The following is a 15,373-nucleotide window of genomic DNA, read 5'->3' on the forward strand; positions in this document are numbered from 1 at the left end:
TATCTCATTGGTTATTTTTGAGTAGAGAGAAATGACGTGTGGGTACTTAAACCAGGAAGTGTGTGAGTGTGTGTGTGTCCCAGGCAGGCAGACAAGACAAAGCAGGCTGAGCTTCCCACAAATACCTGATGCAGCAGAAACCCATGAAATGGCCGACCTTGACGGAACAGAGAATTTCAGCTTAGAGAAGATTAAAAATCTAAAGTTAATCGTCTCTACACTAGGATAAAATATCTTTCATTCTCATCAGGTGAGGCAGCATCACTGAGAGCAAAACAAAAGTCAGGAAATGTTCTTATCCAGCATATGACAGAGACAATATGCCTTAACATTTTTCTAAATTTGTTTGTCTGTTTGCAGTTTCCCTTCTGTTCTGTAATATTTATGTCAGTTTGCTGTAGTATAATCACTGGACAGACAGATCAATTGGCTACTTTTTTATTTGTTCATATAAGAAGTGTTCATTTTTTCAGCAAAACCTATGCTCCCGTTAACAAAGTGCAAAAAAATCGGGATCCGCTCCAGCAAGGAATTGGTTCCTTGGGTCATGCCCCTTCCCCCGGGAAATTTCATGGAAATCAGTTAAGCAGTTTTCGAGTAATCCTTCTGACAGGCGGACAGACAAAAAAACATCACCTCCTAGCAAAGATAAAAGTATCCATTAAAACACCGAAAACAGGATGACTTTTAAAAAATATGTCATTTAAAAAAAAAATGAGTTATTGAACCTACATGAAACCGTGGAATCACTTATTGAAACCTATTGCTCCCGTTTGGTATCTTCTGACGCCTAAAAGTAACTCTTGCACAGAAACCAATTCATCAGCTTTACCTGCTGCACTCATTTCATTACATTATCTCTGTCGGAAATGTTAGCTAACATTTAAGTGACAGATTATGGACTAAATTCATCTACAGTAGCACAAAATAAATTAACAACAAAACAGCTGGCATAATGTAGAAAACCAGTTTAGAACGACTGAGAGGGAGAAGCTCCTTCTGCATAGAATCCATCTGTTGTATTTTAGCAGAGTGGAGGGTCATGGACACTGTAAAGTTGAAGCCTAATACTCAAGTATTGGACATCTCGTGACTTGCCAGGGCCATTACCTCTTTAAAAAATGGTTGGTTACTGAAGCCCAAATGAATCCTATGATAGGTTGAGACTGGAAAGATCCACACGTTGGATCCCTTCTTTCTCAGGAATGGAAGCACACATTAGTGGGAAGTATTTGAAAGAGCCTTTGAAAGGGGACCGCCTAGTCGCGTCACTATGATGGAATCGGTCTTCATGTGCCGCCTCCAAAGGATGCAGCCCCTGAATTGAGACACATCTTATGACTAGTATCAATCAGAAAACTGCCACTTTTCAGTGAACCTCAAAATAGACAAGGCCTTCTATCACCATGGTACCAGAATACACTGCAAAAAAAAATGGAAATAGACTTCATGATGAAAGTGAGACTAAAATATATCGGTTTTGTTAACAGCACTTAAAGCATGCTAAATAAACTTAATCCTGTGTGACAATAGACAAAAAGTCAAACTAAATTAGATGCTATACTCAATTTAATACTGCGTATAAACACACTAACATAAGAGATTAGATTTCATATCATCTCTATCTCCCAGTAAATTAAGCCTCAAACTTATTAACTGCACAGCTTTGAATTACTGCAGGAAACCATGTTAATGCATAAAGGTTCTTCTACATGAAATCACTACTAGGAAGGCAACGTTCATGCACATGACCTCTTCCACTAAAAGACAGTGCAGCTGCACCTTATAAATGAATAGTTACATATTTCAGGTTTGAATCCCTGATGACTGAGGGAAAAGTAACTTGACATTTCACTGGACCCAAAAAACAGATTGTGTGTAACAACAGTTAATTATATTTCTAAATCATTACACTCAGTCTAAATGCCGGCCTTCTATTGGTACTGGTCAAATTATCACTACACCGCTCCAACACAATTATCATAAATTATTAAGTTACCAATTTAATTTGGTGTGACAGTTGAGTCGCACAGGACTGGTGTTTTCATTATCTGTTAATAAGCCAATTATTTTCTTTATAGTAAGTACAACTTATTTGATTTGATAGAATTTAGCAATCAGATGTGACAAAGAAGAAACAAATCAGCACATTTCAGAGGCTTTAACCATTTTATATATTTAGAACTTTTGTTTGCAAAAAAGGTTAAGCAGATTAATCAATTCTTTAAATAGTTGCAGACTAATCGACTTAAACGACTGATGAATGATTGCGTTTGCTGCCATACTTTTCCATCACTGTTGACAGGTCGGGGACTTTCCTGCTACACTACTTAATGTCCATTCAGTTTAACTGAGGATTTAATTCTAAAAACACAATAAGAAAAATGATAAACCAAACCAATAAGTTCATGTGCTGCCTAAAAAGTCCAGCTATTAGCAATTTGTAGAACTGGCTTATCAAATATAAAGGAATGTGTCTACTACATTCATTCAGCTGTGGCAGCTTGCCAGGCCAACAATCCTCTGTGCTTCATGCTGCACTATTTATCAATGTAATGTCTATGCACTATACTTTACCAGCACTTAAATTTCACTGCAATCCTACAGTTCTTAGTTTTTTTGGTTGCATTTACTGCAGTAAACTAATGTTGGGTAATGCTACTGATAGCAACTTAATCCTTCAAGGATAGTGGTTACATATTACATTATAAATACATTTAAAATAGTTATAAGTAACAATATATTTTCCCTGAGACTTACGGCGCATTCACAAATACAGTTGGCAGTATCTAGCCTGTGATGATTTTGTAATTCTGTGGGTGTGCCACCACATACACCGTTCCCAACTTTTAGTCTGTATTCAAATCCTTCCAATCATATTTACAAGGCTTGGTTTTCACAAGCATTGACAGTGACACCAGCTATTCATTGTGAATGAGACCTGGATTTGCAGCGCTGCGTCCCCTGCTGAGCTTGGCTAAATCAAATAGCACCCAGCTCCACTACAGGGGAAGGTTGAGTTTATTACTCCACTGCCTTAAGCAAAGAAACTTAAAGCAAAATGGACTTCCCAGTTCTCTACATTGTTGGTGTCAGTAGAGTTTACGTGCAAATTGACAGGAGACATGGGTCATTCCAAACTTTTACACCAGACACAACGACACTTTCTGAATATTTTTTGAAAGCTTTGCTCTGAAAACTGAACTGTCAGCACTCTTTGTGCAACGCCATGCTTGTGCATGATTATAAAGTCCTGTTAGCCATAGAAGCTGGTTTAATACACTGGCATGTGGTTGGGATAAAGCAGAGGGTTTGGTGAACGAGACTACATTTGGGTTAGCATCAGGAAAGCTAATCTCACAGGCAGCAGAACATGTGAAGCTGCTGCCAGAGTATTGAGTTAAACCACTTGACGTCAGTACTTGTGTATAGGATGGTGACTACATTTTCTTGGTTTTGACTGTTATAACTCATCTCATCTCATCGTCATCTGCTTATCCGGGGTCGGGTCGCGGGGGGAGCAGCTCAAGCAGGGGGCCCCAGACTTCCCTTTCCCGTGCCACATTGACCAGCTTTGACGGGGGGATCCCGAGGCGTTCCCAGGCCAGTGTTGAGATATAATCTCTCCACCTAGTCCTGGGTCTTCCCCGAGGTCTCCTCCCCACTGGACGTGCCTGAAAAACCTCCCAAGGGAGGCGCCCAGTGGGCATCCTTACCAGATGCCCGAACCACCTCAGCTGACTCCTTTCTAAGTAAAGGAGCAGCGGCTCTAATCCGAGTTCCTCACGGATGACTGAGCTTCTCACCCTATCCCTAAGGGAGACGCCAGCCACCCTTCTGAGAAAACTCATCTCGGCCGCTTGTACCCGCGATCTCGTCCTTTCGGTCATCACCCAGCCCTCATGACCATAGGTGAGGATAGGAACGAAGATCGACCGGTAGATCGAGAGCTTTGCCTTGCGGCTCAGCTCTCTTTTTGTTACAACAATCTCACGCTCCATAGTACCCTCACTCGCGAACAAGACCCCGAGGTACTTGAACTCCTTCACTTGGGCTAAGGACTCATGTCCTACCCGGAGTAAGCAATCCATCGGTTTCCTGCTAAGAGTCATGGCCTCAGATTTAGCAGTGCTGATCCTCATCCCAGCCGCTTCACACTCGGCCGCCAGCCGATCCAGTGAGTGCTGAAGGTCACAAGCCGATGATCCAATGAGTACCACATTATCCGCAAAAAGCAGTGACGAGATCCTCAGACCACCGAACTGCAACCCCTCCCCACCACGACTACGCCTCGATATCCTGTCCATGTATATCACAAACAGGATTCGTGACAAGGCGCAGCCCTGGCGGAGACCAGCACCCACTGAGAACGAAACTGACTGGCTGCCGAGGGCCCGAACACAGCTCTCGCTTTGGGAGTACAGAGATTGGATGGCCCTGAGGAGAGACCCCCTTACCCCATACTCCCGCAGCACCTCCCACAGTTTCTCCCGGGGGACCCGGTCATACGCCTTCTCCAGATCCACAAAACACAAGTGGACCGGATGGGCATACTCCCAGGCCCCCTCCAGGATCCTTGCGAGAGTGAAGAGCTGGTCCGTAGTTCCACGTCCGGGGCGAAAACCGCATTGTTCCTCTTCAATCTGAGGTTCGACGATCGGCCGAACCCTCCTTTCCAGCACCTTGGAGTAGACTTTACCAGGGAGGCTGAGAAGTGTGATACCCCGGTAATTGGTACACACTCTCTGGTCCCCCTTTTTGAACAGGGGAGCCACCACCCCGGTTTGCCACTCCTTTGGCACTGTACCCGACTCCCATGCGATGTTGAATAGGCGTGTCAACCATGACAGCCCCTCAACACCCAGAGCCTTTAGCATTTCTGGCTTGATCTCATCAATCCCTGGGGCTTTGCCACTGCGGAGATGTTTGACTACCTCAGTGACCTCCACCAGGGAAATTGACGACAAAACACCATCAACTTCGAGCTCTGCCTCCAACATAGAGGGCGTGTTATTCGGATTCAGGAGTGTTCCTTCCAACGTCCGACGACCTCCTTAGTTGAGGTCAACAGAGTCCCATCCTTACTGTACACAGCTTGGATGGTTCCCCGTTTCCCCCTCCTGAGGTGCCGGATAGTCTTCCAGAAACACTTTGGTGCCGACCGAAAGTCCTTCTCCATGGCCTCTCCGAACTTCTCCCACACCCACTGCTTAGCCTCCGACATGGCAGCAGCTGCAGCCCTTCGGGCATGTCGGTACCCTGCAACCGAGTCCGGAGTCCTCCAGGATATCATATCCCGGAAGGCCTCCTTTTTCAATCGGACGACTTCCCTGACCACCGGTGTCCACCACGGTGTCCGAGGGTTACCGCCCCTTGAGGAGCCTAAGACCCTGAGGCCACAGCTAGCCACCGCAGCTTCAGCAATGGAGGCTTTGAACACCGCCCACTCTGGCTCAATGCCCCCAACCTCCACTGGAATGCCAGAAAAACTCCGCCGGAGGTGTGAGTTGAAGATACCTAGGACGGGGGCCTCCTCCAGACGTTCCCAGTTCACCCGCACTACTCGTTTGGGCTTACCAGGTATATCCGGAAATTTCCCCCATTCCCTGATCCAACTCACAACCAGATGGTGGTCGGTTGACAGTTCCGCCCCTCTCTTTACCCGAGTGTCCAAAACATGGGGCCTCAGATCAGATGACACAATCACAAAATCGATCATTGATCTTCGGCCTAGGGTACTCTGGTACCAGGTACACTTATGAGCACCCTTATGTTCGAACATGGTGTTTGTTATGGATAATTCATGACTAGCACAGAAGTCCAATAACAAACGACCGCTCGGGTTTAGATCAGGGAGGCCGTTCCTCCCCACCACGCCTCTCCAGGTGTCTCCATCGTTGCCCACGTGGGCTTTGAAGTAACCCAGCAGAACTACAGAGTCCCCTACTGGAGCCCCATACAGGACTCCATTCAGGGTCTCCAAGAAGGCTGAGTACTCTGAGCTGCTGTTTGGTGCATACGCACAAACAACAGTCAGAGTTTTCCCCCCTACAACCCTTAGGCGCAGGGAGGCGACCCTCTCGTCTACCGGGGTAAACTCCAACACCGCGGCGCTCAGCCGGGGATTTATGAGAATCCCCACACCCGCCCGGCGCCTCACGCCCTCGGCAACTCCGGAGAAGAATAGAGTCCAACCCTTATCCAGGAGTACGGTACCAGAGCTGAGACTGTGCGTGGAGGTAAGCCCCACCAGATCTAACTGATAGCGCTCCACCTCCCTCACAAGCTCCGGTTCCTTTCCCCACAGCGAGGTGACGTTCCACGTCCCCAGAGCCAGCTTCTGCCGCCCGGGTCTGGTCCGCCGAGACCCCTGACCGTCACTGCCACCCATGTGGCTGCGCACCCGACCCCAACGGGTCTTCCCACAGGTGGTGGGCCCATGGGATCTGTTATATCTGTTATAACAGTATTTATTATTGAAGAGGAAAGAGAGAAAGCTATGCCGAGAGAAAAGCTGCTAAAATCCACCAGAGTGGAATATGCTTTATTCATCCAAACTGAGGCGAATATCCTCACTCGAATTGTGAAATACATCGCACCACTGTGATGTATCACTCTACTAATCTACAACTATCCACTAATCTTTCTGTGTGTGTCTGTCTGTATGTCTGATGAATATATAACTCTTTAAATCAATAAGGTTATAATGGAGGTCTAGTGTCAAATGTGTTATTTGGACATGTGATATGTTCAGTCTTAATAAACCTTAAATAAACAAGCAACCAGCACTCTGTAGCAGTAGTGGCTGAGACTCATCGATCAAGTTATCAGTGACAACAGGCGCATTCATGACAACAGGTGCACTCACGATAACGTCAGCGACAACCTATTCTCCAGTTCGGGCACTGCGTAATGAGATGAGCTTCACTGAACTTTGAATTACTGGTAAACAGCTCTTTGTGCAGCTGCGGTGGCTTCAGGGTTCTGTGGACTGCAGGTTATAACAGTTTCAGAAAGAATGATACAACCCGCATTAGCACAGGCCAAGCAAACAGCCCATTCCAAAACAGGCATGTTCAAAATGAGTATTGCTCGAGAATGAAGGATGATCAAAACACCAACAAGTCACTGTGGGTGTGTTCAGTCAACCTGTAAATAAGGATTGTTATGAGAGAGTTAATATATATTTGCTACCTGGCTGGAGATGAAGGCTGTTTAACCCTAACCCTAACCCTTACTATGAGACATACACTTTGGCCAAGTAATAATTCATTAAAATACAATTCTATATGTCGCGTATCCTTCAACCCACCTAAACCCTAAATCCCGCACCATTCCCGAGAAAACGAGATATGAGTCACTTGGCCTTTCAGAAATGAATTCAAGTATTCGAGTGAACACAACCTAATGCACTAAACAGGCAAAGTAGAAACAAGAGATGAATGACCTTGGAGCTGATTCAAAAGCTCTTGAGTAGAGCTGAGCACTAAAACTTTTCTTGATAATTAGCAGGCAAAAATCTGATAAGGTACACACTTACAACGGCGCCCCACGGGGCAACACGCTTAGTGAATTAGAGGAGAAGATAACACAATTGTAGGTGAGATGTGGATCTAAATTACCCTGTTGAAAAATTAGCTTGTTGGAGAGGCAGCAACGACAGCAACATGCACCCTAATGATGCAGATATAACCACAGTATGGTAATAATTTGATTGTCTTTTAAACATGTTCATATAATCTGAAAAAGCACAAAAATACCAGAACTAGGTTGGTTGCTAGTCTTTTAAAGTACTCTAGCTACATGGGTTGGGTAACAAATGTGGTACCGTTATGTCCCGAATGCTGATTCCCTTTAAATTGAATGGTGCCAAATTTTGGCTGAGAGAGTAACAGAGCTTACATGAAAAGAGAGAGCACGCCAGTCTAACTTGAGTCCACACTAGAGATCAGTCACAGTGGCAGTGATGCACCAAAAGCACAGTAAGGGCAATGGTGAGCTCATAGTGGTCACAAGTAGATAAGAACAGAAAAGGCTCACTGCAATAGTTGTGATGTGAAACAGGTGTCAGATCCTTGACCACAAGTCCACTTTCTGGCAACACAGCAGCTGCAGGCTAACGTTAAATTGCATAAGATCTTGCTATCAGCCAAAACATTATGTGAGAATTTTTGGTTTGTCTAAAACCGTAGTATGAAACCAATAGAATTACACACTATTAGAGGGAAATGTTATTGGATGCACCACTAAACGGCAAGAAACGGCATGTACTGAATAAGTACTTAAGTACTGAAAAAGGTACCACAGGGCACAGGAACAGAATTCCATTTAGTTTCAAATGTGAATGATAACTAACCTCACAATCCCGTGCAATCCTGTCTCCACTGCTTCTGTTTCTCTCATGCACACAGTCACATGATAAACATGATGATTCAGCTGTGAAGTACTGTTTTGAAAAAGTAGCTTGGCAAGTGGAGGTGGAAAGATTAAACATGTTTTGCCGCCAAGCGCAAAACCTTCTTCATAGTAAAACAAATAACAGGATATTAATTAAAAAGGTTGGTGAAACCATAGATAAAAAAAATGGGGTCAACAAAACCTGTTTGCCACACCTTAACCCGGGCAGCTATGAAAAAACTCATGTTAACTGAAATGGTAGGTTACTGCAAACTGTGTAAAAGCCTTGACTGAGCCGATACCATGACCTGGGTATGGACAGTTTTTTATGTGTGTTTCAGATGACTAAAAGGTGCATGACAGTGATCAAGGAGAGGCACTAGCGACACCCAACCTATTTATAAGATGATAATTATCTGGCGAGCACACGTGAGACAAACTATAGAGCAACACTTGATGTAAAATATGCTGACACTCAGCTGACACAAGTGCAATAACCCGTAGAAGAGCCTGTTTACTGTAAACTGCTGTGAGCAGCCTCCTCTTGCAAGGGAATATAAAATCTTAATGGAAATGAGCTCTAAAGGATTGAGGCTTGATCTGAATGTTACATAAAACTCAAATAGAGCATTTCTGAATATATCAAATTGCTTTATATCGTTACACTCATCACACTAATGTGCAAATCTACACTGTTATGGTATTTGTCATTCGGCCACATGGCAAATGTCACTGAAAGATGCAGATTGTACATCAGCACAGCTAAGAGGATTTCCTCGGTGCTGTTCCATTTTTGGGCAATTCTGGACAATCCCGTTGGCAGATTTTCAAAATTTTACGCATTTTCCTCTCAAATACAGTCCGCAGTGTCCCAAGTTACTGTTTGACCATGTGTCCAGTCAAATAAGGAATATACTTGCTCATGGATAGGCATGTACATTTATTTGGATCTAGATAGGGAAGTTACAGTTGCAGCAACATTATGCAACTATTTATGTGACCTTAATGGATTCAAAATCATTGTGATGGTAAACACTGACTTTTAAAAAGGGAGATTGGTGTCTCTTTCATTCCCAGCCTGTGTCCTGATCACCTGTTCCTGCACAATAGAATTTTAGCTGCTTTCAGAGATGCACTCCACCTCGAATATCTCCTGAAACTAACCAAACGGACTGCATGCGAGTATCCGAGTGAGCCCATGTGAGAATGTAGGAATTTTATTATCAGTAGGATTTATTGCGAGGGAGGGGAAGGACAATAATTTTATGATTAAGCAACAGATGCAAAACTGAGGCGATATACATGTAGGAGAGTCCGAAGACCTAAACTTGAAACAACCCAAGTTTTCGATTGTTTGGCACTGTTGTTGATGTGCTTTTAACAAAAAACTGGCGACTTCATACATCATGTTCTGCCTCTTGCAGACTCTGCTCATGTGCCATTCCTTGCCTCTGGTCATGTTCCTGTTGTGAATGAGTCTGACTCGGGAGAATCCCCTCCTGCCGTTTCTATTATGCGAAAGGCAAACTCTGGAAAATGCCCAGCGGGGTTCATGTCTGAAAACAGCTTTTGGTGAGTGGGTACAATCTCATATTGTCCAACTGCAGGACAGCCAAAGGCAGCAGTTTCAGCTGCCAGAATCAGGTCCAGCATGTAAAAAAAAAAATGCTGAACCATAAATCAGTAAAAAAAAATAAAAAAAGGCAACATTTTTAAATGGAGCTTGGTGTGTTTGTTACAGCGAGAACACACTTTGGGATCGGGAGCATGAGGATTATAGACAGTTCAACTACATGGTCTTGCGAAGCAAACCACAGTATTAATGAGGGGGAAAGCCATACAGAAATCAGCACCACAAAGCAAACATTACATATTATAACTCAATGTTAACAAATCATTAGTTGTTTTTTTACAACGTTGCTTAATGGTTGTAAGCCTAATCAAGTTGAACAGTAAAAATATACCAGAGCTGTGTTTGAAACTGCACTTTTAATTATTCCGGCAGACTTATCATCCTACATCCACTCCACCGCTTTACTGAAAACTATTATTTGAATTGCTATGTTGACTTGGCAGCAGCTGTACATTCTAATTACTTGGCACTCTGAAAACAAATAAGACAGTGACAGAAGAGTGCTAACCTCAGTCAGCCAGGGGTTCCTTATTTGCGTTTTTAATGGCCTCAGCAGAGCATTTGTGCAATGGCCAGCCATAGAGTTATTCTGCCTGAGTGAGAGATGTGTTGCTGAGGTGTGTCACCACCACTGAGTATAGAGAAGAGGGACACGAGTGCTAGCAATACCATGCCTACAGCATGGCATGTTGACTCACTGTAACAAACACTGATAAATAAGTCATTTATCAGGAATCCTTCCACCGATAACTCCTGGAAAGATGTAGTGGAAATGCTGGTGGATTCAGCTGAAACTAATCCTCCGACCAAGTGCAGCATCTCTCCTATCAATTATCTTTGACACCGTTTGCAACAAGCAGACATGCCAACACAAACCAATGGCTGAACGCTTCACTGCATATCTTGTCTTCATTACCTTCCCTCTTGCTCTGATTAATGAGGCTGGGTTGGCTAACCAGTGCTTCTCGCTCAGTAAACGTGAAACGGACTTTCACTGCAGAAACTATTAAATAGTAGCTCAGTCAATCTTAACTTGTCATGTCAAATGACACATTTTCATACAAAAGCTAGTGGAGATTTAAGACTTGTTTGCCCTATAAAATACAGTATATGTGTCCATGTTTCCCATATCACTCCAGTGTGGGCGGGAGTGCACCGGAAGCTGGTTCATGACAAAAACAGCAGAGGAAGAACCAGAGCAGTTTGTCAGTTTAGTTATGCGAGAAGGGTGAGAGAAGGCTGGATTTGTATTGTTACTGATGACCACTAGCATACTGCATGTGTGAATCTCCAAGGTTTCATTGGACATACTTTGTGGATTTGTTTCTGAAATAATTGACATGAGGCTCATCTGATAGATTGTGTGCATAAGTAAAACTTATTTTTAGTAAATGCTTGATTTGACAGACTTGGAGGTAACTCCATTTCGAGTTCTTTCCAAATGATCTATGTCCTGAGTGTAGCCACCCAAAGCTCTGACCTTGTGAAAGTGAAAAAAGTCAACAAAGGAGCTTGTTACAGTATGAATAGCAAAATACTCTTCTTATGCAAAATACATGCACACCCAGGTGTGAGACTGCAGGAGTTGTGATTTCCAATTCTTGACAAGGAGCATTTCCAAAATAGAGACTAGTGTGAAATAGGCTGGCAGATACAGCACAACCAAATTAGCCTCATTAAACCACGTGTGATTTACAGGCATTATGGTGCACTACTCAAGTCACAATGCAAATGCCTGTGTCATCTTTCCATTTGTTTGTGACGTCTTTGTAAGGACAGCACACTTTCCCATTGAAGTTCATGATTATTGAAGCTTTAAACCATAGAACATTTCCCTTTTTGTATTGAGCAGGTCCTCAAGGAGCCAATTTGAACAAGAGGTCCCCAAGGAGGTAACATGTTCATAAGACATTGAGGTCGGTGATATTGACCTTTGATCACCGAATTCTAAATCAACTCATGCTTGAATCAATTTGAAAAGTGATGGGCATAAAGGCATAAATATGTATTTTCATCCCAAGTTGTGCTGTTTAGACATACATGTTTTAAGATCACTGGTCACTGGAGGATATCTCATTAAAAAGGAACTGACCTCCATTTTTCCTCATCTCCTTCATGTCATGCGTTCAGCACCTGTTTAATGGGATGTGCACATCTACTACATTTTTCAGAGTCAGAAAAAATCATGCACCTGTTTCACAGGCTGCACAGGTGGTACCTTCTTGAGATAAGTAAAGCTCAACTTGATGTATCAGATTAGTAGAGTGCCTCTTTAAATTTCATGTCCACATTTCATGATTATAGATCTTACTACTGGTGCTTATAGTGATGTAACGTATACTTATACTAGAAGAACATAAACCAGCTTGCACCAACGAACTCTGCAGTGTTGCTCTGAAGATTTCCTATTGCTGCTGCGCATGCAAACTAAACCAGCATGATATTGATCGGCCTGACAAGCAACGATGACCCTAATTCCTCCAGTAGTGCATATTCATAAGGTAATTTGGAGCTTTACAGGAATTAGGCCATGACCAGGCAGTCTGTTCAGTATCCCTGAGTGACATTAGCGCCTTTTGTTGTTCCTTTCAGCTCATGACAAGCACAACAAACTTGCCGCACCATGGATTTCAATTTATGCCAAATGCAAAGGAAATATTGGTGTTGACAATATTAAAAATTAACTGGAATGACAGCTTGCATCTGGTGGTTCACTCTCTCAATTCATTTCTCAGCTGTTAATTCATCTGCTAAATGAACCAAGATAATTATAAAATGGCATTTCAGAGCAGGTCATAAGGGCCAGTATCCCACATTGTTGTCCACATGTCCACCCCATCCGCCAGGTGGCAGTTAGCTGTCCCAGGACACCCTCGAAACAAAAAAAAAACAATGTGTGACAGCTCCTTTAAAACTCCTTTTCCACATTGTGTATTTATCTGCCTCCTTATGCCTGTCATCTGATGCCATCTCCTGTCTTCGGCCTCGGGAGACTGGATGTCAGGAGAGGGACCTTGTTCATTCAAATCACCTTTGTAACATAAATACAAAGTCTCTCTGCCAAGGGACGGTGTATGGTATCCAATACATCTTCAATTGACTGGACAAATGTGCCTTTCACAACAAAAAGTCTGTGCTGCCATGATGACACATTTGTTAGTCATGTACCAATATCTTGACAAACTGGATCATCCTCAGGATCATCCGTTAAGGGCCGCTTATGGCCCTTAACGGAAAGTTATGGTGAATGCAACTTGTCTCATTTTCACTCGTCCGGGTTTTCTCTGGGCTTCTGAAGAAATAATAAGAAATGTGAATTGTACAAATCCTTCGACCACTATTGTTTGACTATTTACCAAAAAACCATGGCACGTTTCTCACAGCCCACTCAGACATTATCAAGGGTGTTCACAGATGAAGTGAGCACTATGTCCTGAAGTAGGCCTTCACATTTTTGTGACTAATCACAGTGTGTGCCACACAGGAAAGAAAACTCTGTTAAAACAAAGCTTAGTGAATGGATTTGGACTCTTTGACAGTTTGGCTTCTTACCAAAAACAGTCGGTAGGCAGATCCCTTATTTTAATTAAGTGGAATCACTTGCCAGTTGCCAGCTGACTGAGTTACTGTAGCTGTAGTTATTTCCTCTCTCACTGTCATTCCTCTGCGAGAATCACAGACTATGTTTACATGCTAACAAGTTAGTCCATCCATTTTTCAAGTATCTAATTTCTGCGTTGAAGCATATAAATGTCATATCCCTATTTCAGTATTTTTTATAATCGCTTTTCCCTAACCTTAGAAACCAAACTTTACTATCGTGGTATTAATGTATTAATTATTCAGGAAGAAGAAAAAACTTAAACAAGTCTAAACAAAAACATTAAAAGGAAAACTAAACATGAAAGGCTCATGCTTAGGCTAAGCTTAGTATTATACAACCTCACATAGCCCATAAAGCAACACTCCTACAATATGATAAAGTTGGACTTGTAATTTCACTCCATCCAAAAATCATAACTTTCACAGCCTTCTATTCTTAATCTCAAACTTCAAAAATACCAATGAACATATTTTCCAAGCCTTCCAAGTGTCAAAGAGGAGGTGCAGATTGTTTTATTCAGTAGCTCAGTGGAAACAACATCAAGGACACATTCTGACATGCTTGGAATCCAAAACTATCTCTCAATTCAGAAAAGTTGACAAAACTTTCAGAATCTGTTGACAAAAAAAACTGAAAGTATATTCACAGACTTTTAAATCTTAAAAGGGATAGTTCACCCAGAATTGATTATTCACTCATTATCTACTTGAACCCAGGTCATTTCCACACTTTTTTTGAATCTCCACTGTACCTGAATGCACCTTCTCGGAAGATATTAGTTGTCATTTAGGATAAAAACTTGGTGTAAATGAGGCCGTTTCGAACTGAATTTGAATGTCGGGGCTTCCGAACACCTGTATGACACCACACAAGCATTATGGAGGCATGTTATGTTATTTTCTGTTGTTTTTTAAGTCTGGAAACTCCAAAAGTGTACTCACAAAGTGTTGAGTAGATCATGAGTACATTTTCATTTCTGGGTGAGCTATCCCTTTAAGATTACCTGTTGGATTGGGGAGAGGAACATATTTATAATTCAAAAACAAATCAGAAGCTAAAAACAATAACGTGGTCAATATGGCCAAAAATTCATGATAGCAGTCATAAATATCAGTTAACAGCAATAATTATTGTGATAAACGTCACCTTGATATTTCTTTAATGTCGGAAATGGTTGCTCCTAATTGAAGGTTGTAGTTTTAAACTCTTGTTTATGAGCAGAGAATGACTTCTATTGAGGTCAATAAATAATGATATGCCTCCTCAGAGATATATCAATATATATATATATATATATATATATTTTTACCATTTGTTATATTGATACCGGTGGAAATTCTAATGTGATAATCATCTAGATTGTTTAATTGCACTCGTTGTTGTCATGTTTCTGACTGTGAATATGGGGAGATCTTTAGCTTGTACAAATAAGACTGACAGGCGTCTTGTTACAACACGAGAGTTGAATTTGACCTTAATGCACCAAGACAACATGACACCCTTCAACCTAATTAGTGGAATGAGGAAAGAGGGGGGGGAGGTTGAAAGTGGGTGGCCAACTAACGCTCTCAGTGAACACACAATCCTGACCCACTAGACAACTCTGCTTTAGGGGAGGTTTTGCCTCACTGGGCCTTTGGTGTCTGACGCCGCCCCTGAGGCTTAAGAGCGTCCTGGAGCTCAAGAGCTTGTCCTGGAAAAAATGAAATCAGGCTACAGAGTGAACAAAACAAGAAGAA

Source organism: Platichthys flesus, chromosome 15 (genome assembly GCF_949316205.1).
Source record: "Platichthys flesus chromosome 15, fPlaFle2.1, whole genome shotgun sequence".
Classification (NCBI taxonomy): domain Eukaryota; kingdom Metazoa; phylum Chordata; class Actinopteri; order Pleuronectiformes; family Pleuronectidae; genus Platichthys; species Platichthys flesus.